The sequence below is a fragment of the Mobula birostris genome, chromosome X, assembly GCF_030028105.1.
Source record: "Mobula birostris isolate sMobBir1 chromosome X, sMobBir1.hap1, whole genome shotgun sequence".
NCBI classification, from domain to species: Eukaryota; Metazoa; Chordata; class Chondrichthyes; order Myliobatiformes; family Myliobatidae; genus Mobula; species Mobula birostris.
This window is the reverse complement of record NC_092402.1, coordinates 65,635,667-65,660,371: the sequence shown is the minus strand read 5'-3', so window position 1 is coordinate 65,660,371 and position 24,705 is coordinate 65,635,667. Positions and strand designations below refer to the sequence as shown.

Below are 24,705 nucleotides of genomic sequence, written 5' to 3'. Positions count from 1 at the left end.
AGTGTGTGGGCATAGTGATGTACTGTGTGTTTGGACGCGACGATCTCCTCTGTGAGTGTGGACAAGGGGATCTCCTCTTTTTGTGCGGATGCACAGAAGTGGTTATCTAATGTATATGTATGGGCGTGGCATACAAGGAGGTATGTCTGTGTGGAAGCAATGATCTGCTGTGTGTTGACACGGTGTCCACCTGTGCGTTTGTGGGCGCCACAATCTCATTGCGCATGGACAGGCGATCTGTGTGTGGAGAAGGCGATCTTCTGTGTGTGTGTGTGTTTGTGTGTTGGTTTGTCCACGTGGATCTCCTGTGTGTTTGTAAATACGGTAATCTGCTGTGTGTATACCGACCCAGTAATCTCCTATGTGTGTACGCAGACGCCGCCTCTCACTGTGTGTGCGCAGGCGCGGCAGACGAGACCATAAGGTATCGGAGCAGATTTAGGCCATTTGGCCCATCGAGGTGCTCCGCCATTTCATCATGGCTGATCCATTTTCCCTCTCAGCCCCAATCTCCTGCCTCCCCCCACCCCCTGCCGTATTCCTTCATTCCCTGACTAATCAAAAATCTACCAAATTCTGTCTTCAATATGCCTTATTACTTGGCCTCCACAGCCGCCTGTTGCAAGGAATTCCTCAGATTCACAACTTTAGATCTCCATTCTAAAAGGACGCCCCTCCATTCTGAGTCTGTGTCCTTTGGCCTTAGACTCTCCTACCACAGGAAGTATCCTCTCCACATCCAATCTATCGAGGCCTTTCACCATTCAGTGGGTTTCAATGAGGTTACCCATCATTGTTTTGAATACCAAAGAATATAGGACCAGAGCCATGAAACACTCTTCATATGACAAGCCGTTCAATCTTGGAATCATTTTGGTGAACCTCCTTTGAACCCTCTCCAATGTCAGCACACCCTTTCCCAGATAAGCGGCTCAACACTGCTCACAATACTACAAGAGAGGATTCACCAGTGTTTTATAAGATCTGAATATTACATCATTGATTTTATATTCAAGTCCTCTTGAAATGAATGCTAACATTGCATTTGCCTTCCTCACCATCAATTCAACCTGAAAATTAACCTTTATGGAATTCTGCACAAGGACTCCCACGTGCCTTTGTACCTCAGATTTTTGAATTTTCTCTCCATTTACATAAATACTCTACCATGTTATTTTTCTGACTATAAAGTGCATGACTATACACTTCCCGACACTGTATTCTATCTGCCACTTCTTTGATCATTCTCCTAATCTGTCTAAATCCTTTTGTAGCTTCTCTACTTCCCAACAAATACACGCCCCTTCACCTATCTTCACGTCGTCAGCAAATGTGACCACAAATCTACCAATTCGGTCATCCAAATAATTGACATGTAACGTAAAATGAATCGGTCCCAACAGAGAACCGTGTTAAACATGACTCGTCCACAGCAGCCAATCATAGAAGGCTCCCTTTATTCCAACTCTTTGCCTAAATCAGCTACTGCTTTACCCATGCTGGCATCTTTCGTAATACCATGAGCTCTTAACTTGTTTTGCAGACTCTTGTGTGGCGTTTGAAAAACCAAGCACACAACATCAACCAATTCCCATTTTTATATCCTGCTTATTATTTCTGCAAAGAAATCCAACAAGTTTGTTAGGCAAGATTTTCTCTTGAGTGGAACATTTTATCATGTTCCTCCAAGTACCCCGAAACCACATCCTTACCAATCAACGCCAACATCTTCACAACCACTGAGGTCAGACTAACTGACATATAATGTACTTTCTCCTGCCTCTCTCCCTTCTTGAACACTGGAGCGGCATTTGCAATTTTGTACTCCCCCGGAACCATGCCAGAAATCAATTGATCCTTGAAAGATCATTTCTAATCCTTCCACAATCTCTTCAGCCTCCTCTTTCAGAACCCTGGGGTGCATACCATCTGGCCCAGGTGACGTACCTATCTTTAGACCTTTCAGTTTCCCAAGAATCTTCTCCCTAGTATGGCACCTTCATATACTTCAGCCCCCAATACTCTCGCACTTTCGGCATACTATTAGTGTCTTCCAGAGTGAGGACTGATGCAACATACTTATTCAGTTCATCCGACATTCCCTTGCACCCCATTACTCTCTCTCCAACATTGTTTTCCAGCGGTCCAATATCCACTCTCGCCTCTCTTTTACACATTATGCATCTGAAGGAACGTTTGGTGTCTTCTTTAATACTACTGGTTAACCAACCTTGGTACTTCATCTTTTTCTTTTTAGTGACTTTGTCAGCTGCCTTCTATTGATTTCTAAATTCCCACTAACGTTTATTATATTATATGCCCTTTCTTAGGCTTTTATGTTCGGGTTGACTTCTCTTGTCAGCCACAGTTGTGTCATGCTGTCTTTAGAATATTTCTGCATCTTTGGGATATATATATCCTGCTCCTTCCAAATTGCTTCCTGAAATTCCAGACATTACTACTCTGCCATCATCCCTGCCGGTGTTCTTTTCCAATCAATTTTGACCAGCTCTGCTCTCATGCCTCTGTTATTCCCTTTACTCCACTGTAATACTGAAATATCTGAGATTAGCTTCCTTTCTCAAATCACAGGATGAATTGTATCATGATCACTTTTCCCCTAGGGGTCCTTTACCTTAAGCTCTCTCATCAATTCCAGTTCATTGCACAACAGCCAATCCAGAATAGCTGATCCACTAGTGGGCTCAACTATGAGCTGCTCCTAAAAGCTATCTCATAGGCATTCTACAGATTCCCCCTCTTGGGATCCAGCACCAACCTGATTTTCCCTATCCACCTGCATATTGAAATGAACTATGACCGTTGTAACATTGCCCTTTTGGCATGCATTTTCTATCTCCCGTTGTAATTTGTAGAGCACATTGTTGCAAATGTTTGGGATCTGTATACAACATCAAGGTCTTTTTACCCTTGCAGTTCCTTAGCTTTACGCACATACTCACGACAATTCAACTCCTTCTGACCCTAGGTCACCTCTTTCCAATGACTGAATTTCATATTTTATCAACAGAGCCACCCCCGCCCCTGGCATGTCCTTTCGACACAATGTGTATACTTGGACGTTAAGCTCCCAGCCATAATCTTCTTTCAGCCATGATTCAGTGATGTACACAATATCATACATACCAACCTGTATCTGCGCTACAAGATCATCTACCTTATTCCGTATACTGTGCACATTCAGATATAACACTTTCAGTCCTGCATTCTCCCTTTTCAATTTTGTCCACCTTTTACATTGCAACTCATCCTGTTGACTGCAATTTTGCTCTATCATCAGCCTCTCCTTGCTCGGAGTCTCACTGCACACTGCCCCTGTTTGTAAGCCAACTACCTCATCCTCACAACTATCACTCCGGTTCCCATGCCCCTGCCAAATCAGTTTAAATCCTCCTGAATAACTGTAGCAGACTTGCCCACGAGGATATTGGTCCCCCTCGGGTTCAGGTGTAACGTGTCCCTTTTGTATAGGTTGGACCTTCCGCAGAAGGGGTCCAAATGATCCATAAATCTGAACCCCTGCTCCCTTCCCCAGTTCCTCAGCCACGCATTCATTTGCCAAACCATCCTATTCTTACCCTCAATGCCGCGTGGCACAGGCAGCAATCCAAAGATTTGTTCTCTGGAGGTTCTGTATTTGAACTTTCTACCTAAATCCTTAAAATCCCCCTTCAGGATGTCCTCACCTTTTCTACCTCTGTCACTGGTGTGTACCAAGACTTCTGGCCGCTCACTCTCCCCTTTAGAATCCCATGGACCCGATCCGACACATACCTGATCCTGTCCTCTCGGAGACAACCTACCATCGAGGTGTCTATCAAGCCCACAGAATCGTGTCTCTGTTCCTCTGACTGTGGGATCGCTTATCACCACTACAGTCCTTTTCACCTCTCTTCTCTTCTGAGCAACAGCACCAGGCTAAGTGCCGGAGACCCGGTCACCGCGGCTGTCCCCTGGCAGGTCGTCCCCCTCAACAGTATCTAAACTGATATACCTATATACCTGTTTATAAGTATATACCTTTGGAAACGGCCACAGGGGTACTCTGCACTGGCTGTTCATTTCCCTTCCTCTTCCTGACAGTCACCCAGTTACCGCTCTCCTGCAGTCTAGGGGTGACTACCTCCCTGTAGCTCCTACTGTCCGCTCCTTCGCATGAGCCGAAGGTCATCGAGCTGCAGCTCGGTGCACCCGGTGCAGATGTGTTTAACCGGTGGAATGGAGGTCTCCCAGAATTCCCACATTTCATACAGAGTACAAAACACCACCCCTGGAGCCATTCTCACTGCACTATTCTGCCCTAACAAACGAGAAATGAAGAATTAAGAACAAAGAGCGAACCTTGCCAGATACTTTACCTCGCCCAACCCTAATCTATCCAAAGCCACTCCAAACAGTGACCCACTTACAATGGCCGTTCCTCTCGAACTTGTGTTATTTTACTTGCCCTTTCTAATGAACCCTGCTCAATGACTGGCTGAAGTCCAATTCCGAAAAACTGACTTTAAGTTCTGTCTTTTTTAAACTTGAGTGCGGACCTGATTGAAAGGATAGCTCTCTTCAAAGTGGTTTTGCCATGTACACACACACACACACACACAGAAGGTTACTGTGTGGATTCGCGGATCTGCTGTGCGTGGGGACGCGACGATTTCTGTGTGTGGACACGGTGATCGCTTGTGTGTGCGTGGGCACAGTGATCACCTGCGCATTTGTGGACGTACGGATCTCCTTGTGTGTGGACAAGGCGATCTCATATGCGTGTGTGGACGCAGTGATGTGCCGTGTGTGTGGACACAGCGATCTACTGTGAGCGGGGAATCCGCGATCTTCTGTGCGCGCCAACGTGACAATCTTGTGTGTGTGTGATATCATGCACATTTAAGGACGCAAAAATTGGAGATCGCCGACGTGTGTGTGTACACCGTGATTTCCTGTATGTGTCTGCATAGTCACCTAATGTGTGTGTGGACATGGCGACCTCCTGCATGAGTGCATGAACATGGTAATCGCTTGTGTGCGCGTGGACACATTGACCACCTACCTTTGCATTTGTGGACATGCGAATTTCCTTGGGTGTGGATATGGCGATCTCATGCGTGTGTGTGGGCACGGTCTCTCCTGTGTATGTGAATACAGCGATTTCCTTCGGCCACAGCCACGGACTCTGCAACGCAGCAGATTTGGCTATTGCACTCGTGAATAGGCTCATTGGTCAGGTAGGGGACAAGCTACAGGCAATTGAATCTGCTCTGGGTGAAGTTACTGAAGCAATGAGGCAGGTAATCTCGTGCCGACAAGCCCATACTCATCTGGAGGAACAGGTATCATCTTTGCCACAACTGCTCAACAGCTTACCCTAGACAATCGAAGTCAGGTGTCCGCGATTTTCGCTCTCGCGGCTGCCGTCCATAAACTCACTGTGGATAGCCAGCGTCAGCTGACACCCATTAACCTTGTCGCCATCGCAATGCAGCAACCGCTACCCGTGTCAGTCTTTCCCCCAGCATCTCGCAGGCACTCCTTTCCCGCTGCCCCGATCATCTCTACCACTAATGCTCCCACTCCCACTTGGTGATCTCCCGTGTGCACGGACGTGGTGACCTCCCGTGTGTGTGCAGGCGGTGATCTGTGTATGCGGACACGTTGCTCTGCTTTGTACCTGCGTGCACGGCAACTTCCTGCGTCTGTGTCGATTCCACTGTGTGTCGACGTTGAAATTTCTCATTCGTGTGGACACGGCGCTCTCCCATGGTGTAGACACGGAGATCTCCTGTGTGTGTAGGGATGGTGATCTGTGTGTAGGTGAACATAGTGAAATCCTGTATGTATGTGGACACGGTATTATGTGCGCGGATGCGGTGATGTGTGTGTGTGCATTCGCGTCAATCTTGTGTGCTGGTGTGCGGATTTACCGATGCAGCACTCGATCTCCTGTGCGTGGACATGGCAATCTCCAGTGTGTGTGAATGTGGCTGCCTCCTGTGTGAGCGAACATGGCGATCTCTTGTGTGTGTGGACGGTGAAACCTCCTGTGCGTGGACGTGGTGATGTCCAGTGTGTTTCCTCGCGCGGCGCTCTGCTGTGTGTGTGAAGAATCAACTATCTCCTATGAGTTTGAACATAAGTGAATTTCTGCATGTGTGTGCTAGCACAGTGATGTGTCCTTCTATGTGCGTGCAGACATGCCAATTTGGTGTGTATGTGTGCGGACTTGAACACCTGTCTACCTGCAGATGCAACACTCAATCACCTGTGTGTGTGCTGACGCGGTAATCTCGTGTTTGGAGAGACAACGATCACTTGTGAGTGTGCATATGCGTTCATCTCCAGTGCGTCTGCTAATGCGGCGAACTACTCTATTTGTATGGACACGGTGATCTCCGGTAAATCTGTGGACATGGGTGTGAACACGACCATCGCAGATGTGTGTTTCTGGACACGCTGAACTCTGTAGGCAGAGACAGCGGTGTACTTTGTACCTGTCTACACGGCAAATTCCTGTCAGTGTCAACACGGCAATCTCCTCTGCGTGTGTGCACACGATTATCTCCTATGAGGACACGATGATTTCCATTGTGTGTGGTCACACCGATCTCGTGTGTTCTTAGATGTGGCGATCCGCTGTGTGCTTCCACGCGGTGCTCTCCTTTTTGTGTGCAGACTCGACAGAAATGGCGTATCCGTGCGGACTCGCCGATATCCTATGTGTGCAGGTAGAGGCAGTGATCGGTGTAAGCAACCGCGGTGCTCTAACTTGCACCAGTGAATGCAGCAAACTCTTGTGTGTGGCGACACACTAATCTCATATGAATGCGGAAATGGCAGTCTCCTGTCATTATAGAAACGTCAATTTCCTCTGAGTGTGAAATTGGTGAACACGGTGAGATGACTGTGGGCGCGGTGATTTCCTTTGTGTGTGGGGACAGCAATCTTTTGTGTGTGTGGACACGGTGGCCACCTGTGTGTGCGCAGACACGGTGATCTCCTCTGTGTACGTGGACACAGTGCTCTCCTGTGTGTGGGGGGACAGCAATCTTTTCTGTGTGGACACGGTGATCTCCTGTGTGTCTGGAGACGGCAATCTCTTGTGTGTGCGGACACGGTGATCACCTGTGCATTCACGGACATGGTGATCTCCTGTGTATGTGCATACGCGGTGATCTCCTGTATGTGTGGACACAGTGATCTGTGTGTGAGGACAAATTAATCTGCTCTAGGTGTGCGTATTGATACAGCGACGTCTGCTGTCTGCGCTCACGCCGTGGCCTCTTGTGTATGGACATGGTAATGTCCAGTGTGTTTCCACTAGTGGCATCCTCCTGTCTGTATGAAGACACAACAATCTCCTCTGTGAACATAGTGAACTTCTGCATGAGTGTGGACTCATTAGTATGTCGACACAGCAAACTCGTGTATGTGTATGCACAAGGCATCTCCTGTCTGTATGGATGCGAAGAGACCCTGCGTGTGTTGACTCGGTGATCTCTGTGTGTGTGTGTGTTTCTACACACGCCAATTTTGTGTCTGTATGTCTGGGCCGGGCGATCTCATCAGTGCGTCGTGACAGATCGATCACTTCTGTGTTTGTGCTCCCGACGCTTACCTGGGTGTGCAGACTCGGTGATCAACTGTGCGTGCGGACGTAGCAATCTCCTGTGTCCATCCGAATAGGGCGACATTCTGTGTGTATGTGCCGACATAGCGATCTCCGCTGCATGTGTGGAGAACGATGATGTCCTGTGAGCGCTGGCGTGGCTGTCACCTGTGTGTGTGAAGACGCAGCGATCCCCTGTGCGTTCCTGGACACGGCGATCTCCTGTTCGTGCCTTTGAGGCGACGGTCCGATGTGTGTGTGGACCGGATGACCCCCTCACTGCAACTGGACGGCGGGTGGGGGGGGGGGATCTCCTGTGTGTTTGCATTCCCGGCGCTCTCTAGCGTGTGTGCAAACTCGGAGATCAACTGTGCATGCAGATGTGGTAATCGGTGCGCACAGGGTGATATTCTTTGTGTGTGTGTGTGGATGCAGTGATTTCCTGTGCAGTTGTGGAGGTGGCGTTCTACTTGAGTGTGGACACGGTGTTCTCCCATGAGTGTAGACATGGAGATCTCCTGTGTGTGAGGGCAGGGTGATCTCCACTGTGTGGACGTGCCGAACTCTTCTGTTTCCTCGTGCGCTGCTGTCGTGTGTGTATATGTATGCAGTCTTGGTGATCGCCTGTGCATGCGACGTAGCAATCTCCTGTTGTATAGACATGATGATCTTGTGTGACTATGCAGCTTCGGCGATCACTAGTGTGTGTATGCGGATGTGGTGGTCTTATAGATGCGCGGACACAGCGACACCTGTATGTGTGTGGACGCATCGATCCTGTGCGTGTGTGTGCGGACTCATAGACGTGTGACAGTATGGATACGGTTATCTTTTGCGCATGTGTGGACACCGCGATTTCCTTTGTGTCTGGGGATATGGAGATTTCCTCTATGTGTACAAACTCGGGGATCTCTTGCGTGTGCGGCCATGCGACCTCCTGTGCGTGTGTGCAGAGTTGCCAACCCTCTGTGTCTCTGCAGGCAGTGATCTGGGTATCTCGACACGTCGATCTACTATGTACCTGTGTACACGATAATCTCCTGCGTCTGCGTGGATTCCACTGTGTGTCGACGTGATTTCTCATTCGTGTGGACACGGCGATCCGTATGTGACGACACGGTGATGTTGACTGTGTTGGGCACACTGACCTCCCCTGCGTTTGAACGCACTGATCACCTGTGTGTGTGTGCATGGACACTGTCACCTCCTGTGTGTTTCCGCACGAGGCGCTCTCCTGTGTGTGTGTGTGTGTGTGAAGAAACGATAATCTCCACTGAGTGTGAATATCTTGAGCTCCTGTGTCTGGACATGGTAATGTGTGTGCATATGCAGTCATGTGTTTGTGTATGCAGTCGTGTCAATTTTGTACGTTGGTGTGCCGACTTACCGATCCCCTGTGTATGTGCAGATGCAGCACTCGATCTGCTGTTTGTGTGGACACGGTGTTCTCCTGTGCGTGTAGACACGGTGATCTAGACGGAGGGATTTCATGTGTGTTTGCGCTCCCAGCACTCACCTGTGTGCAGACTCGGTGATCAACTGTATGTGGACACGCAGATTCCTTCTGTTTTTGGACGTGCGAACTCCACCGTGTTTCCTCACGCGCTGCTGGCATATGCGTGTGTGTAGTCTTGGTCATCACCTGCGCGTGCGATGTAACGATCTCCTGTGTCCGTCCGTACAGGGTGATATTGTGTGTGTGTGCCAATGTGGCAATCTCCGTTGCATATGTGGAGAGCAGTGATGATCTGTGAGCGTTGACACGGCTGTCACCTGTATGTGTTTGCGTTTGGACACGGCAATATCCTGTGTGTGTGAAGACGCAGTGATCCTCTTGTGTTTGTGGACACGACGATCTCCCGTGTGTGCCTTGGAGGCGACGGTCCGTTATGTGTGTGTATGAATACAGCGACCTTCTGTGTGTGTGTGTGTGTGTGTTGACCGGGTGACCTCCTCAGTGCGTCTGGATGGAGTGATCTCTTGCGTGTTTGCACTCCCGGCGCTCTCCTGTGTGTGTGCAGACTCGGCGAGCAACAGTGCGTGAGGACGTGATAATCTCTTGTGTATGCAGAAAGAGCGATATTCTGTCTGTGTGCGTGTGCCGACGTGCCGTTCTCCATTGTATGTGTGGGGAGCAGTGACTTCGTAGTCTCCTGCGTGTGTGTGTGTGTGTGTGGATACTATGACCTCCTGTCTGTACGTGGGCCTGGCGATCTCCTTGAGCGTGGAAACGGTGCTCTCCCGTGACTGTAGACACTGAAATCTCCTATGTGTGAGGATATGCTTATCTTATCAGTGTCTGGATGTGCCGGACTCATCTGTGTTTCCTCGCGCCACTGTCGTGTGTGTGTATGTGTATACAGTCTTGGTGATCACCTGTGCGTGCGACGTAGCAATCTCCTGTTTGTGCAGACATAGCGATCGCATGTGACTGTGCGGACTCAGCGAGCACTACTGTGTCTACCAATGTGGCAAATCACTTAGAGGTGCACGGACACAGCGACACCTGTATGCGTGTGGATGCAGCGATGGTCTGTTTGTGCGGTCGCATCGATCTTGTGACAGTGTGTGGATGCGGTGATCTTTTATGCATATGTGGACATGGCAATTTCCTTTGTGTCTGGGGATATGGTGATTTCCCCTGTGTGTGCAGATTCGGTGATCTCTTGCGTGTGCGGCCATGCGACCTCCTGTGTCTGTGCATGTGGACACGTCGCTCTGCTTTGCACACGGTAATCTTCTGCGTCGGTGTGGATTCCACTGTCTGTTGACGAGCAGATTTCTCATTCTTGTAGACATGACGCTCTCCCATGAGTGTAGGCACAGCAATTTCCCGCGTGTGTGACGATACGGTGATGTCCACTGTGTCTGGAACGCTGATCTCCCCTGCGTTTGAATGCTCTGATATCCGCTGTGAGCGTGGACGCTGTCATTTCCTGTGTGTTTCCATATGAGGCGCTGTCCTGTGTGTGTGAAGACACAACAATCTCCACTGAGCGTAAAAATCATGAACCCCTCTGTTGTAGACATGGTAATGTGTGTGCAGATGCGGCGGTATGTGTATGTGTGCGCAGTCATGTCAATCTTATACATTGGTGTGCACATTTACCGATGCCCTGTATATGTGTAGATGTAGCACTCGATCGCTTGTGTATGTGAATGCGGCTATCTCCTGTGTGACTGCACCGAGTGACCTCCTGTGTGAGGACATGTTTATAACCTCAAAGTGTCTGTACTGACATGGCAACGCCATCTGTGCATGTGAGCCGTGAGACTTGATTTGTGCAGACGTGGTGATTTCCAGTTTGCACACGGCAATCTCCTGTGAATCTGTGGACATGGTGATCTCCTGTACGTGAGGACTCCCCTAAGTGCGTGTGATGACACGATGGCACCCGCTGTGTGCATGAATGTTGTGACCTCCTGTGTGTGAACATAGTGACATCCAGAGTGTTTCCGCACATGACGTTCTCCTGTGTGCGTAAAAACACTACAATCTCCTCTGAGTGTGAACATAGTGAACTTCTGGATGGGTGTGGACTCCGTAATGTGTGTGCCGATGCAGTGATGTGCATGCAGACATGGCAATCTTGTGTGTTTGTGTCGAGACCTTGCAATCCACTGTGTATATACAAATGGAGCAATTTCCAGTATGCAGTTGTGGTGATCTCCTGTGTGGAGGTTGGAGGCGGTCATCTCTATATGCAAACACAACGCTGTACTTTGTTCCTGTGTACAAGTGTAGAACATGTCGACACAGCAATATCTTCAGTGATCACCGGTTTTTATGGACTTGACGATCTCCTGTGCATGTAAACACAATGACTTCCTGTGTGTGTGGACCGGGCGACCTCGTCAGTGCACCTGGACAGAGGGATCTCCTGTGTGCAGACTCAGCGATATTCTGTGCATACGAACATGAGAATCTCCTGCATGCGAACCGACAGGGCGTTATGCTATGAGGATGTGTGCCGAGACGATCTCCGCTGTATGTGTGGAGAGTGTTGGTGCCCTGTGAGCCATGACATGGCAGTCTTCTCTCTGTGTGTGCATGGACACTGTGACCTCCTGTCTGTGGGTGGACCTGGCGATCTCCTGTGTGCATTTGTGTGTGGACACGGTGACCTATGTTGTGTGTGTGTGTGTGTGTATGTGTGTGGAAGTGGTGATCTTGCGTATGCGGACAGGGTGCTCTACAGTGAACCTGTGTACATGGCAAACTCTTGTGTGTGAGGACACGTATTTCTCCTCTAAGTGCGTGTTGACATGGCAATGTCCTCTTTGTGTGTGTTAACTCGGTGATGCTATGTGTGTGTCGACATGGCGATGTCCTGGGGGTTTACAAACGCGGCAGTCTGGTGTGTGTGGAGATAAAACTATTTCTTCTGTGTGTGAACACACTGACACAGTACTGTGTGTGTGTGGATGTGATGATATATGTCTGTGTATATTTGTGCAAGTATGTCAATCTTGTGTTTTGGTGTGTGACTTGTAGATCCCCTGTGTATGTGCAGATAGGGCACATAATCCATATGTGAGAACACGGTGATCTCCTCTGTGTGCAGGCACAGTAATCTCTTGCGTGTGTGAACATGGTACTCTTCTGTGAGTGTGTGTGCATTTCCCGTGACTTCCTGTGTGTGTGGACATGGTGATCTCCTGTGTGTGCATTCCCAGGGATCACCTGTGTGTGTGGACATGATACTATCTGTTTTGTGTGTGTGTGTGTGTGTGTGAATGAACACGTTGATTTCCTCTGTATGTGGACACAGTGGTATCCTGTGTGTATGGTTTGGTGATCTTGCTTGTGTGGCAACAATGACCTCCTATTTGAGGACGGGTTGATCTCTAAGGGTCTGTGCTAACATGGCGGCACCATCTGTGCGTGTGAATCATGAGAACTCCTGTGCTGTATGTGTGGGGGGGATACTGTGACCTCCTGCGTGTTTGTGGACCTAGTGATCTCCTGTGCATTTGTGGAGGCAGCGATCTCCTATGTGTATATGGACACATTGATCCCCTCTGTGTGTATAGATGCAGCAATCGCCTGTGCAATTCCAAACATGGCGATCTCCTGTGTGTGATTTGGAGGTGACGGTCTTTTGTGTGTCTGTGGACATGGCCACCTTCTGTGTTTTGTGTTTCTGGACACAGCGACATTTTGTGTGTGCATGGATTGAACGACCTCCTTAGTGTGTCTGGATGGAGGGATCCCTGTGTGTTTGAGCTCCCGGTGCTCTCCTGTGTGTGTTGACCTGGCAATCTCCTGTGTCCATGAGGACGGAGCGATAGTCTGTGTGTATAAATCTCTGTTGCATGTGTGGTGAACTGTGATCTCCTGTGAGGGCTGACATGGTCAACTGTTTGTGTGTAGACACTGTGAACTCCTGTGTGTATGTAGACATAGCAATCTTCTTGAGTATGGACATGGTGATGTCCACTGTATTAGGCAGGCTGATCTCTTCTGTGTCAGAACACGTTGATCTCCTGTATGTGTGTGTTGACACGGCAACACAATCTGTGTGCTTAGATGAGGCCCTATGCTGTGTGTGTGCAGACACAACAATCCCCTCAGCGTGCATAGTGAGCTCCAATATGTCTGGACACGATGTGTGTCTGCAAACGCGGCAATCTTGTGTGTTTTTACATGGACTTGATGATCCACTGTGTGCGCGCTGACACAGCAATCTACTGTTTCTGTGTGTGTGTAAACACAGTGCTCTACTTGATGCCTGTGTACCCGGCGATCCAGTGTGGGTGAAAGTTGTGATCTGTGTGCGGATGCGGGAACCTCCTGTGTGTTTTGACATGGCGATCTCATGTGTGTGTATGTGCTCATGTTTACTACCTTTGTGTGAGGATTGGGTGATCGCCACTGTGTGTGGATGTGTCGAATTTCTCTGTGTTTCCTCGCATGACACTTGTATTTGTGTGGTTTCTTATACATGTGCTGATATGGTAATCTTATGTGTGTGTGTGTGTGTGTGTGTGTGTGTGTGTGTGTGTGTGTGTGTGTGTGTGTGTGGACACAGAGACCTCCTTTGTATCTATATGATGACCTCCTGTGTGTGTTGGAACCCACGATCTCATGTGTGTGTGTGAGCAGACATAGTGATCTCCTTTACATGCAGACATGATGATCCCTTGTGAGTGTGCTGATGTAGTAATCACCTGTGTGTGTGGACATGGTAATATGTGTATTACAGACAGGACACTCTACTTTGTACCTGCGTACGCTGTGTCCTCCCATGGACACGGTGATGTCCTGTGTGTGGGAGGAAGGTGCAATCTCCTGGGTGTGTGTGGACAGGGTATTGTCCTGTGTGTGACACAGAGTGATCTCCAGTATGCGGGCATGCTGATTTCCTGTGTGTGGATGTGCACCAAGCACCTGTGTGTGTTGAAACAGTGTCTCCCCCTATTTGTGTTGACAAGGTGATCTCCTATGTGTTTCCATACGCGGTGCTCTCAATTGTGTGCGTGTACTTCGTGACCACCTGTGTCGGTGGACGGAACAATCTCCTGTGTGCGCAGACACGGCTATCTTCTCTGAATGCGAACATGGTGAACTCCTGTATGTGAGTGGGAATGGTGATGTGTGTGTGCCATCGTGTCAGCTTGTGCGTGTACAGAACTAGCGATCCTCCGGGTATGTACAGATGCAGCAATCGTCTGTGTGTGAGTGATCCGGGAATCTCCTCTGTGTCTGTGGATATTGTGATCTCCCGGATGTATGGATGTGGCCATCTCCAGAGACCTCGTGTGTGTTCACATGATGAAGTTCTGTGTGCGTGGACATGGTAATCTCTGTCTGTGTGGACAAGATGATCTCCACTGTGTGTGAATACACCGATCTCGTGTGTGTGTTGACACCGTGATGTCCTGTGTGTGTGTGCGCCTGGGACAATTCCCTTCATGTTTCTACACAGCACTCTCCACTGTGTGCACAGAATCAGTAGAAATAGTACATGCACACAGATATGGTGTACACAGCAATCTCCTCTGTGTGTGTGTGTGTGTGTGTGTGGATGCGGCAAACTCCTGTGTGTGCTGACACAGAAACCTCTTGTCCTTGCGGGCATAGCAATCTCCTGTGAATGCAGAGGTATCCTCTAACTGTGAACATGGAGAAATACTATGTGTGTGCAGAACCAGTGATGTATGTGTGCAGATCCGACAATTTTGTGTGTGTGTGTGTGTGTGTGTGTGTGTGTGTGTGTGTGTGTGCGCGCGTGCATGCACAGATGTGGTGACCTGTAAGTGCAGATGTGTCGGTTACATGTTTCTGCGGATGTCATGATTTCATTTTGTAGAGATGGCACTCTACATTGTACCATTGTACATGATGATCTCCTGTGAGTACGGACACAGTGATGTCGAATGTGTGCATGGACATGGCGCTCTCCACTCTGTGTGTGGACGTAGTGATCTGTGTCTGTAGATGGGAGATCTCCTGTGTGTGGACGCACACCGAGCTCGTGTGTGTGTGTATGTATACAACGTACTCTATGTGTGTGGACGGTGTGACTTCCTGTGTGTAGACAGGGCAAACTCTTGCATTTCCACGCACAGTGCTCCCATGAGTGTGTGTGGATGCAATGATCTTTTGTGGTTCTGTGCAGAAGCAGCAGCCTCTTTTGTGTGAGTGAAGATGGGGATCACCTGTGTATGCATGGATGCACTGATGCATTTGTGAGGATGTAGTAATATTGTAAGTGTGCAGATGTGGTGATATCTTGTGTGTGTGCTGACACAGCGATCTCCTGCATATGTGGATATGGCACTCTAATTTGTACCTGTGCACCTGATCTCCCATCGGTATAGAGACAGCAATCTCCAGTGTGTGTGTGTGTGTGTGTGGATGTGGCACTCTCCTGTGTGCATTGACATGGCAATCTCCTGTGAGTGCAGACATGGTGATCTCCTCTGAGTGTAAACATGGTGTGTGTGTGGACGTGGTGATGTGTGTGTGCAGATGCGTCAATACTGTGTGTGTACAGACACAATGATCAGCGTGTGGACACAGTGATCTGTGTGTGGGATATAGCCATTTGTGAGTTTGTGGACATGGCAATCTTGTGTGTGTGTGCGTGCACAGATTCAACAATCACGTGTGTGTGTGTGTGTGTGTGTGTGTGTGTGTGTGTGTGTGTGTGTGTGGATGTGGCAATCTCTGTGTAGGCAAATGGTGTGAGTGACTTCCTGTGCATGAACGGGACAATCTCCTGTGTGCATCATCATGTGACGCTCTCCTGTCTGTGTCCAGCCTTCCTAATCCCCTGTGCGGCGAACATGACAATCCTCTGCACGTGCAGACACGATGATCTCCTGTGTGCTTGCAGACGTGGTGACTTCCTGTGTGTGGACACTCACCTTGCAATAGTATGACCTGACTCCTCACTCCACTGTGAGGTGAAGTTTACTCAGGGTCCGGCGGCCATGCCCTGCAGTTCAAGTGATCTGTAGAAAGAGGAAGGGAAGGGTGAAGGAGCTCCTGAAATGTTGGTAGCCCTTGAAAGAGATAATGAATTTCTAATTCATATTAGACAACAACCTGGCACTCAATATCAGTAAGACGAAAGAGCTGATTGTGGACTTCAGGAAGAGTAAGACGAAGGAACACATACCAATCCTTATAGAGGGATCAGAAGTGGAGAGAGTGAGCAGCTTCAAGTTCCTGGGTGTCAAGATCTCTGAGGATCTAACCTGGCCCCAACATATCAATGCAGCTATAAAGAAAGCAAGACAGTGTCTATATTTCATTAGGAGTTTGAAGAGATTTGGTTTGTCAACTAAAACACTTGAAAACTTCTGTAGATGTACTGTGGAGAGCATTCTGACAGGCTGCATCACTGTCTGGTGCGGAGGGGCTACTGCACAGGACCGAAAGAAGCTGCAGAAGGTTGTAAATCTAGTCAGCTCCATCTTGGGCACTAGCCTACAAAGTACCCATGACATCTTTAAGGAGCGGTGTCTCAGAAAGGCAGCGTCCATTATTAAGGACCTCCAGCACCCAGGGCATGCCCTTTTCTCACTGTTACCATCAGGTAGGAGGTACAGAAGCCTGAAGGCACACACTCAGCGATTCAGGAACAGCTTCTTCCCCTCTGCCATCCGATTCTTAAATGGACATTGAATCCTTGGACACTACCTCACTTTCTATTAATATACAGTATTTCTGTTTTTGCACATTTAAAAAAATCTATTTAATATACATAATTGATTTACTTGTTTATTTATCATTATGTTTTATTTTATTATTATTACTTTTTCTCTCTCTGCTATATTATGTATTGCATTGAACTGCTACTGCTAAGTTAACAAATTTCACGTCACATGCCAGTGATAATAAACCAGATTCTGATTCTGATATTGTTGGCAAGGTCAACATAGGCATTTACTGCTCACTGTAGGCCAAACTGATCAGAAGGTGTAGATTACTTCCTTAGACTGCTGTAACACATGTTGGGAAAGTGCTATCACTGGAACTGGAATAGGCCATTTGGCTTCATTATTCATCAGATCTAGTTTTATCTGTGATTTGACTACATATACATACCTGCCTTCTTCCAAAATTCTTTTAATTGGTTAACAAACTCTATCAATCTCAAATTTAAAATTAACACTTGACTTGGCATGAACCTCTGTTTACAGAAGACAAGTTCTAATTATCTGATGAAGGATCTCAACTGTACTCTTTTCCATAGATGCTTTCTGACCTGCTGAGTTCCTCGAACATTTTGTGTGTGTTTCTAAATATCTGCCGCACTTTGTGTGTAGAATTGTTTTCTGACTTCACTCCTGAAAAGCAAGACTCTTAAATATTTGGTTCTGTAGAACCAACAGAAACAGTTTCCCCTTTCTAGGTTAGAAGGTCCGAAATCAGCTGGTATCACATTGGGAAATGGTTTTAGTCTTACATGTTGTGCACTTCAATCAAATGACACTTAACATTCTCAATTCAGGGGAATATAACCCTAATTTACATGGCTTTTCTCTGTAATTTTAACTCTTGGACTCAAGGTTTCGTACTGGTAAATTTACTGGTAGAATAGCTGCATAATGAAAGCCCTGATGTGCAAATAATCTCCTCCTGGATTTTTGGCACTCTTTAGTGATGTTATTCTATTCATTATGTTAATTTTTGATATCCCTATATCTGATTAAACGTCAGCTTTCTTGGGATGTCTGAAGGGCTCTTGTGTTTGTTGTAAAACTGATGTAAAGAAAATGTTTCAACATAATGTATCTGATATGTCCTTATTTTCATTTAGTGTTGCCATTATCCACTTTTGAGGGGGCTATGTTTCTCCTGACCATCATTGTTTCCAAATATAATTTTTAATCAGAAATACTGTGCAATTTTTTTCATGTATTCTTCTTGTAACTCTTATTACTCTTTCTAGTTTGCCTTCCCATGCTTTTTAATTAGCTTTATGGTATCACCTACCTCCTTATGTTGTTAAGCCTGAATTGCATGGAAGTCAGCATCAAGTAAATCTAGCAGCTTAGAATCCTGATGCAGGGTTTCAACCCGAAATGTTGACAATCCTTCCCCTGCATAGATGCTTCTCGACCTGTTGAGTTCCTCCAATAGACTGCGTGCTGCTGGCAACTGAGCTGCATCTCTTCTTTTCTAACATAGCAATAAACAGAACTATATTGTATTTGTTAGTGAAAAAAGTGTCACATACATTGGGCTGCAAACTAAAGTTAGCTTACAATTTATCACCAAACACACTAGGGCTTCCCACTTGTTAATTTTGGGCTGTCATTCTGCAGAACACATTAAAAATTCACTACCTATCAGATTATAAGCTTATCTCAATCTAGAAAGAAATTTAAATGCTGCATTAAAGCCACTTGTTCTTTTCTGCATGCCTGTCCAATTGCTGGAGGTAGTTTTGCATTTTAACTGGATGACTTCACATTGACTCCAGTGTCTCACTCTATGGATGCTACCTGGCCTGCTGAGTTCAGCATTTTCTTTCTTTTTCAAATTTCCAGCATCTGCAGTTGTTTTGCTTTCCAATCCCTGGTGATTTTCTGATGTCATTCAGTTTCTCTCCAGAGATGCTGCCTGATCTGCTGAGCTTTCCCTGCATCCTCCTTCATTTTGGATTTCCAGCAAATATTATGTTCTGTATTTCACTTTCAGTTTTGTTAGTTTTTTTCTCTCCCCCCCCCCCTATTTACACCTCATCCAGACAGATCAGTTGACATTAACAAGCCACTCTCTCTCAACCAGCACCCACTTGTGTCATCTGTCTTCTCCTGGTCTCCACACCATCACAACCATTCCATTTGATCCCTCCATCCTCCTCCTCCTCTGTAAGTTTAGGCTGTTTTCTAAAGTCCTAGTTTGAAGAAAAATCATTAACTTGAAACATTAACTTTATATATAGACCTAAATGAAAGACCTAGATAGAGTGGATTGGAGAGGAATTTTCCTATATTGGGGGAGTCAAGGACCACAAGGAATAGCCGCAGAATAGAGGGGCATCCATGTAGAACAGAGGTAAGGAGGAATTTCCTTAGCCAAAGGGTAGTGAATCTATGGAATTCATTGTCATAGGCAGCTGTGGAGGCCGAATCATTGGGTGTACTTAACGTGGAGGTTGATACATTCTTGATTAGTCAGGCATCAAAGGTTACAGGGAGAAGGTGGGAGAATGGGGTTGAGATCAGCCATGATGGAATGGTGAAGCAGACTCAATAGGCCAAATGGCCTAATTTTGTTTCGATGTTTTGTGTCTATAGAAGAAATAGCTGCAGGGGTGGGCCACATAAAGTTCCTCTGTCACTTAAATGAGGTTTTAACTGATTTGATACTAGCCTCAATACCACTTCCCTGGTTGCACCCTATAAAAAGTCTCTGGTGAGCCACTCTATCAATGCGTCTTATCATCTTATCACTTCTATCAAGTCTCCTCTCATCCTTCTTTGCTCAAGTTTTCTTCACAAGACATGTTCTCTAATCCAGGCAACATCCTTGTAAATCTCCTCTGCACTCTCTCTCTATAGTATCCACATCCTTCCTATAATGAGGTGACCAGAACTGAACACAATATTCCAAATGTTGTCTAACCAGAGTTAGACATTACCTTCCAGCTCTTGAACTCAGTCCTCCAATTAATGAAGGCCAACACACCATAAGCCTTCTTCATGACCCTATCAAATGATTCACGAACTTTGAGGGATCTCTTTTCGTGGACACCAAGATCCTTCTGTTACCCCACATTGCCAAGCATCCTACCATTAACTCTGTATGCTGCCTTCTAATTCAACCTTCCAAAGTTAACCACTTCACACTTTTCTGGATTGAACTCCATCTGCTATTTCTCAGCCCAGTTCTTCATCCTGTCAACGTCCCGCTGCAAACTACAACCACCACCACACTGTCCACAATACCACCAACCTTTTGAGTCATTTGCAAACTTTCCAATCCACCCTTCCATATCTTTATCCAAGTTATTTATAAAAATCTCAAACAGCAGGAGTCCCAGCACAGATCCTTGTGAAACACTGCTGGCCTCCAGGCAGAATATTCTCCTTCTACAACTACCATCTGCCCTCTATGGCAATTCTGTATGCTCACAGCCATTTCCCTGGATCCCATGCCTCCTGACCTTCTAAATGTGCCTACCATGGGGAACCTTGTCAAACGCCTTACTAAAATCCATATACATCACATCCACTGCTCTATACCTTCATCAATATGGTTGGTCACATCTTCAAAAAATTCAATTAGGCTTGTGAGGCATGACCTGACCCTCACAAAGCCATGCTGACTATCCCTGATCACATTATGCTTTTCTAAATGGTCATAAATCCTATCTCAAAGAACCTTCTCCAATAATTGCTTACCACTGAAGTAAGACTCACTGGTGTATAATTTTGAGGGTTATCCCCAGTCCCTTTCTTGAACAAAGGAATAACATTTGTCACCCTCCAGTCATCTAGTACTACTCATGTGGCCAGTGAGGACGCAAAGTTCATCACACAAGGTAAAGTAATCTTGTCCCTTGCTTCCCATTTAGTAACCTGGGGTATATTCCATTCAGGTACTTATCTATCTGAATGTTTTTCAAAAGTTCCAGCACATATGATGGCAGAATATAGAAAGTATATACAGAATATATAAAAGTAAGACTTTTGGCAGTGTGGAGGATCAGAGGGATCTTGGGGTCCGAGTCCATAGGACACTCAAAGCTGCTGCAAGGGTTGACTGTGTGGTTAAGAAGGCATACGGTACATTGGCCTTCAACAGTGGGATTGAGTTCAAGAGCCGAGAGGTAATGTTACAGCTGTATAGGACCCTGGTCAGACCCCACTTGGAGTACTGTGCTCAATTCAGGTCACCTCACTACAGGAAGGATGTGGAAACTATAGAAAGGGTGCAGAGGAGATTTACAAGGATGTTGCCTGGATTGGGGAGCATGCCTTACGAGAATAAGTTGAGTGAATTCGGCCTTTTCTCCTTGGAGTGATGGAGGATGAGAGATGACCTGATAGAGGTGTATAAGATGATGAGAGGCATTGATCGTGTGGATAGTCAGAGGCTTTTTTCCCAGGGCTGAATTGGCTAGCATAGAGGGCATAATTTAAAGATACTTGGAAGTAAGTACAGAGGAGATGTCAGGGGTAAGTTTTTTACGCAGAGAGTGCTGAGTGCATGGAATGGACTGCCAGTGACGGTGGTGGAGGCGGAAACGATAGGGTCTTTTAAGAGACTCCTGGATAGCTACATGGCGCTTAGAAAAATAGAGGGCTATGGGTAAAGCCTTGGTAGTTCTAAGGTAGGGGCATGTTTGGCACAGCTTTGTGGGTCGAAGGACCTGTATTGTGCTGTAGGTTTTCTATGTTTCTATGTTTCACATGCTGTTTCTTAGTATCAACATGTTCAAACATATTAGCCTGTTTTACACTGTCCTCACAAACATCAAGGTCCCTCTCACTGCTGAATACTGAAGCAAAGCACTCATTAAGGACGGGCTCTACCTCCTCTGACTCCAGGCATATGTTTCCTCTTCCATCAATGATCAGTCCTACCCTCACTCTAGTCATCGTCCTGTTCTTGGAGGAATGGAGACAGGCTAAACCCTATTGACAGAGGAATGGAGACGGGCTAACCCCTATTGACATCAATGGATCTGGGGTTGAGAGGGTAAACAGCTTTAAGTTCCTCAGCATCCACATCACCGAGGATCTCACGTGGTCTGCACACACCAGCTGTGTGGTGAAAAAGGCACAACAGCACCTCTTTCACCTCAGACGGTTGAGGAAGTTTGGTATGGACCCCCAAATCCTAAGAACTTTCTACAGGGGCACAATTGAGAGCATCCTGACTGGCTGCATCACTGCCTGGTGAGGGAACTGTACCTCCCTCAATCACAGGACTCTGCAGAGAGTGGTGCAGACAGCTCAGTGCATCTGTAGTTGTGAACTTCCCATGATTCAGGACATTTACAAAGACAGGTGTGTAAAAAGGGCCCAAAGGACCATTGGGGACCCGAGTCACCCCAACTACAATCTGTTGCAGCTGCTACCATCTGGGAAACGGTGCCGCAGCATAAAAGCCAGGACCAACAGGCTCCAGGACAGCTTCTTACACCAGGCCATCAGACTGACTAACTCACACTGATTTGAGTGTACTCTATCTTACATTGACTGTTCTATCTATTATGAATTATTATAAATTACTATGATCGTACATTGCACATTATGATGGAGACGTAACGTAAAGATTTTTACTCCTCACGTATGTGAAGGATGTAAGAAATAAAGTCAATTCAACTCAACCAATTCAATTCTTCACATGCATGTAGAATGCTTAGGGGTTTTCCTTAATTCTATTTGCCAAGGCCTTCTCATGCCCCTTTCTACCTCTCTTAAGTCCATTCTTAACTCCTTCTTGCCTATGTTGCATGCACTAGAACCCTGCTGATCATTGTTTACTGATATCAATATCCCATTATAACTTCTGACAGCCCTCCACACTATCCACAACACCCCCAGCCTTTGTGTCATCAGCAAATTTACAAACCCATCCCTCCACTTCCTCATCCAGGTCATTTATAAAAATCACAAAGAGTAGGGGTCTCAGAACAGATCTCTGAGGCACACCACAGGTCACTGGCCTCCATGCAGAATATGACCCATCTACAACCACTTTTTGCCTTCTGTGGGCAAGCTGGTTCTGGACCCACAATGCAATGTCCCCTTGGATCCCATGCCTCCTTCCATTTTCAGTAAGCCTTGCATGGGGTACCTTGTCAAATGCCTTGCCGAAATCCATATACACTACATCTACTGCTTTACCTTTACCAATCCTCAAAAAACATCCTTAAAAAATTCAATCAGGCTTGTAAGGCATGACCTGCCTTGACAAAGCCATGCTGACTATTCGTAATCATATTATGCCTCTTGAAATATTCATAAATCCTGCCTCTCAGGATCTTCTCCATCAACTTACCAATCACTGAATTAAGATTCACTGGTCTATAATTTCCTGGGCTATCTCTACTCCCTTTCTTGAATAATGGAACAACATCCACAACCCTCTAATCCTCCGGAACCTCTCCCGTCCCCACTGATGATGCAAAGATCATCGCCAGAGGCTCAGCAATCTCCTCCCTCACTTCCCACAGTAGCCTGGGGTACATCCCATCCGGTCCCAGTGACTTATGCAACTTGATGCTTTCCTAAAGCTCCAGCACATCCTCTTCTATAATATCTACATGCTCAAACTTTTCAGTCCGCTGTAAGTTATCCCTGCAATCACCAAGATCCTTTTCCGTAGTGAATACTGAAGTAAAGTATTCATTAAGTACCTCTGCTATCTCCTCCGGTTCCATACACACTTTTTCACTGTCACACTTGATTGGTCCTATTCTCTCACGTCTTATCCTCTTGCTCTTCACATACTTGTAGAATGCCTTGGGGTTTTCCATAATCCTGTCCGCCAAGGCCTTTTCATGGCCCCTTCTGGCTCTCTTAATTTCTAGATTTACAACAGCCTTAGTACACCACGGTTCCTGTACCCTACCATCCTTTCCCTGTCTCATTGGAACGTACCTATGCAGAACTCCATGCAAATATCCCCTGAACATTTGCCACATTTCTTCCATACATTTCCCTGAGAACATCAGCTCCCAATTTGTGCTTGCAAGTTCCTGCCTGATAGTCTCATATTTCCCCTTACTCGAATTAAACACTTTCCTAACTTGTCTGTTCCTATCCCTCTCCAATGCTCAGGCAAAGGAGATAGAATTGTGATCACTATCTCCAAAATGCTCTCCCACTGAGAGACCTGACACCTGACCAGGTTCATTTCCCAATACCAGATCAAGTACAGCCTCTCCTCTTGTAGGGTAATCTACATATTGTGTCAAGAAACCTTCTTGAACACACCTAACAAACTCCACCCCATCTAAACCCCTTGCTACCTTCAGACCATTCAGTTTCCCAAGCACCTTCTCCCTAGTAATGGCAACTTCACACGCTTCTGCCCCCGGCACTCTCGAACTTCCAGCATACAGCTAGTGTCTTCCACAGTGAAGACTGATGCAAAATACTTACACAGCTCGTCCGCCATTTCCTTGTCTCCTAATACTGCCTCTCCAGTATTGTTTTCAGGCAGACTGATATCTAGTCTTGCCTCTCTTTTACACTTTATGTATCTGAAGAAACATTTGGTATCCTCTTTAATATTAGTGGCTAGCTTCCCTTCATATTCCATCTCTTCCTCCTTTATGAATTTTTTTAGTTGCCTTCTATTGGTTTTTAAAAGCTTCCCAGTCGCCCTAACTTCCCATGAATTTTTGCTCTATCGTATGTCCTCCCTTTGACTTTTTTGTTGTGGCTCAGGTCACAATCCAGAGATGAGTACCTTTTTCGTTCTGCATTTTAATTTAGTTCCTACATGCTGAAATTCCTACAGTAGGACCTCTTTCCTTGTCATCCTACATCATTGGTACCTACATGGACCACAACAACTGGATTTTTCCCTTCCCACTCCAAATTCTTCTACAGGTCAGATGAGATATCACAAACCCGGGTACCACACAGATAACACAGCCTTTGAG

At 46.6% G+C, this 24,705-nt stretch overlaps 1 long non-coding RNA gene across 4 annotated transcripts in view; it reads right to left on the bottom strand.

The window, feature by feature from the left end:
• Window positions 1–922: 922 nt before the first annotated feature.
• LOC140191826 (uncharacterized) overlaps window positions 923–24,705 on the bottom strand; it is a 48,637-nt gene continuing 24,854 nt past the window's right edge. The window contains exons 2-5 of one of the 4 annotated variants that reach the window (XR_011883942.1): window positions 18,874–18,975; window positions 18,069–18,254; window positions 15,992–16,078; window positions 923–10,581 (exon numbers count right to left, since the gene is read on the bottom strand). This is a non-coding gene — a long non-coding RNA (uncharacterized lncRNA). The remainder of the gene's footprint in view (window positions 10,582–15,991; window positions 16,079–18,068; window positions 18,255–18,873; window positions 18,976–24,705) is intronic. The other 3 variants (XR_011883940.1, XR_011883941.1, XR_011883939.1) reach the window with 3 other exon arrangements.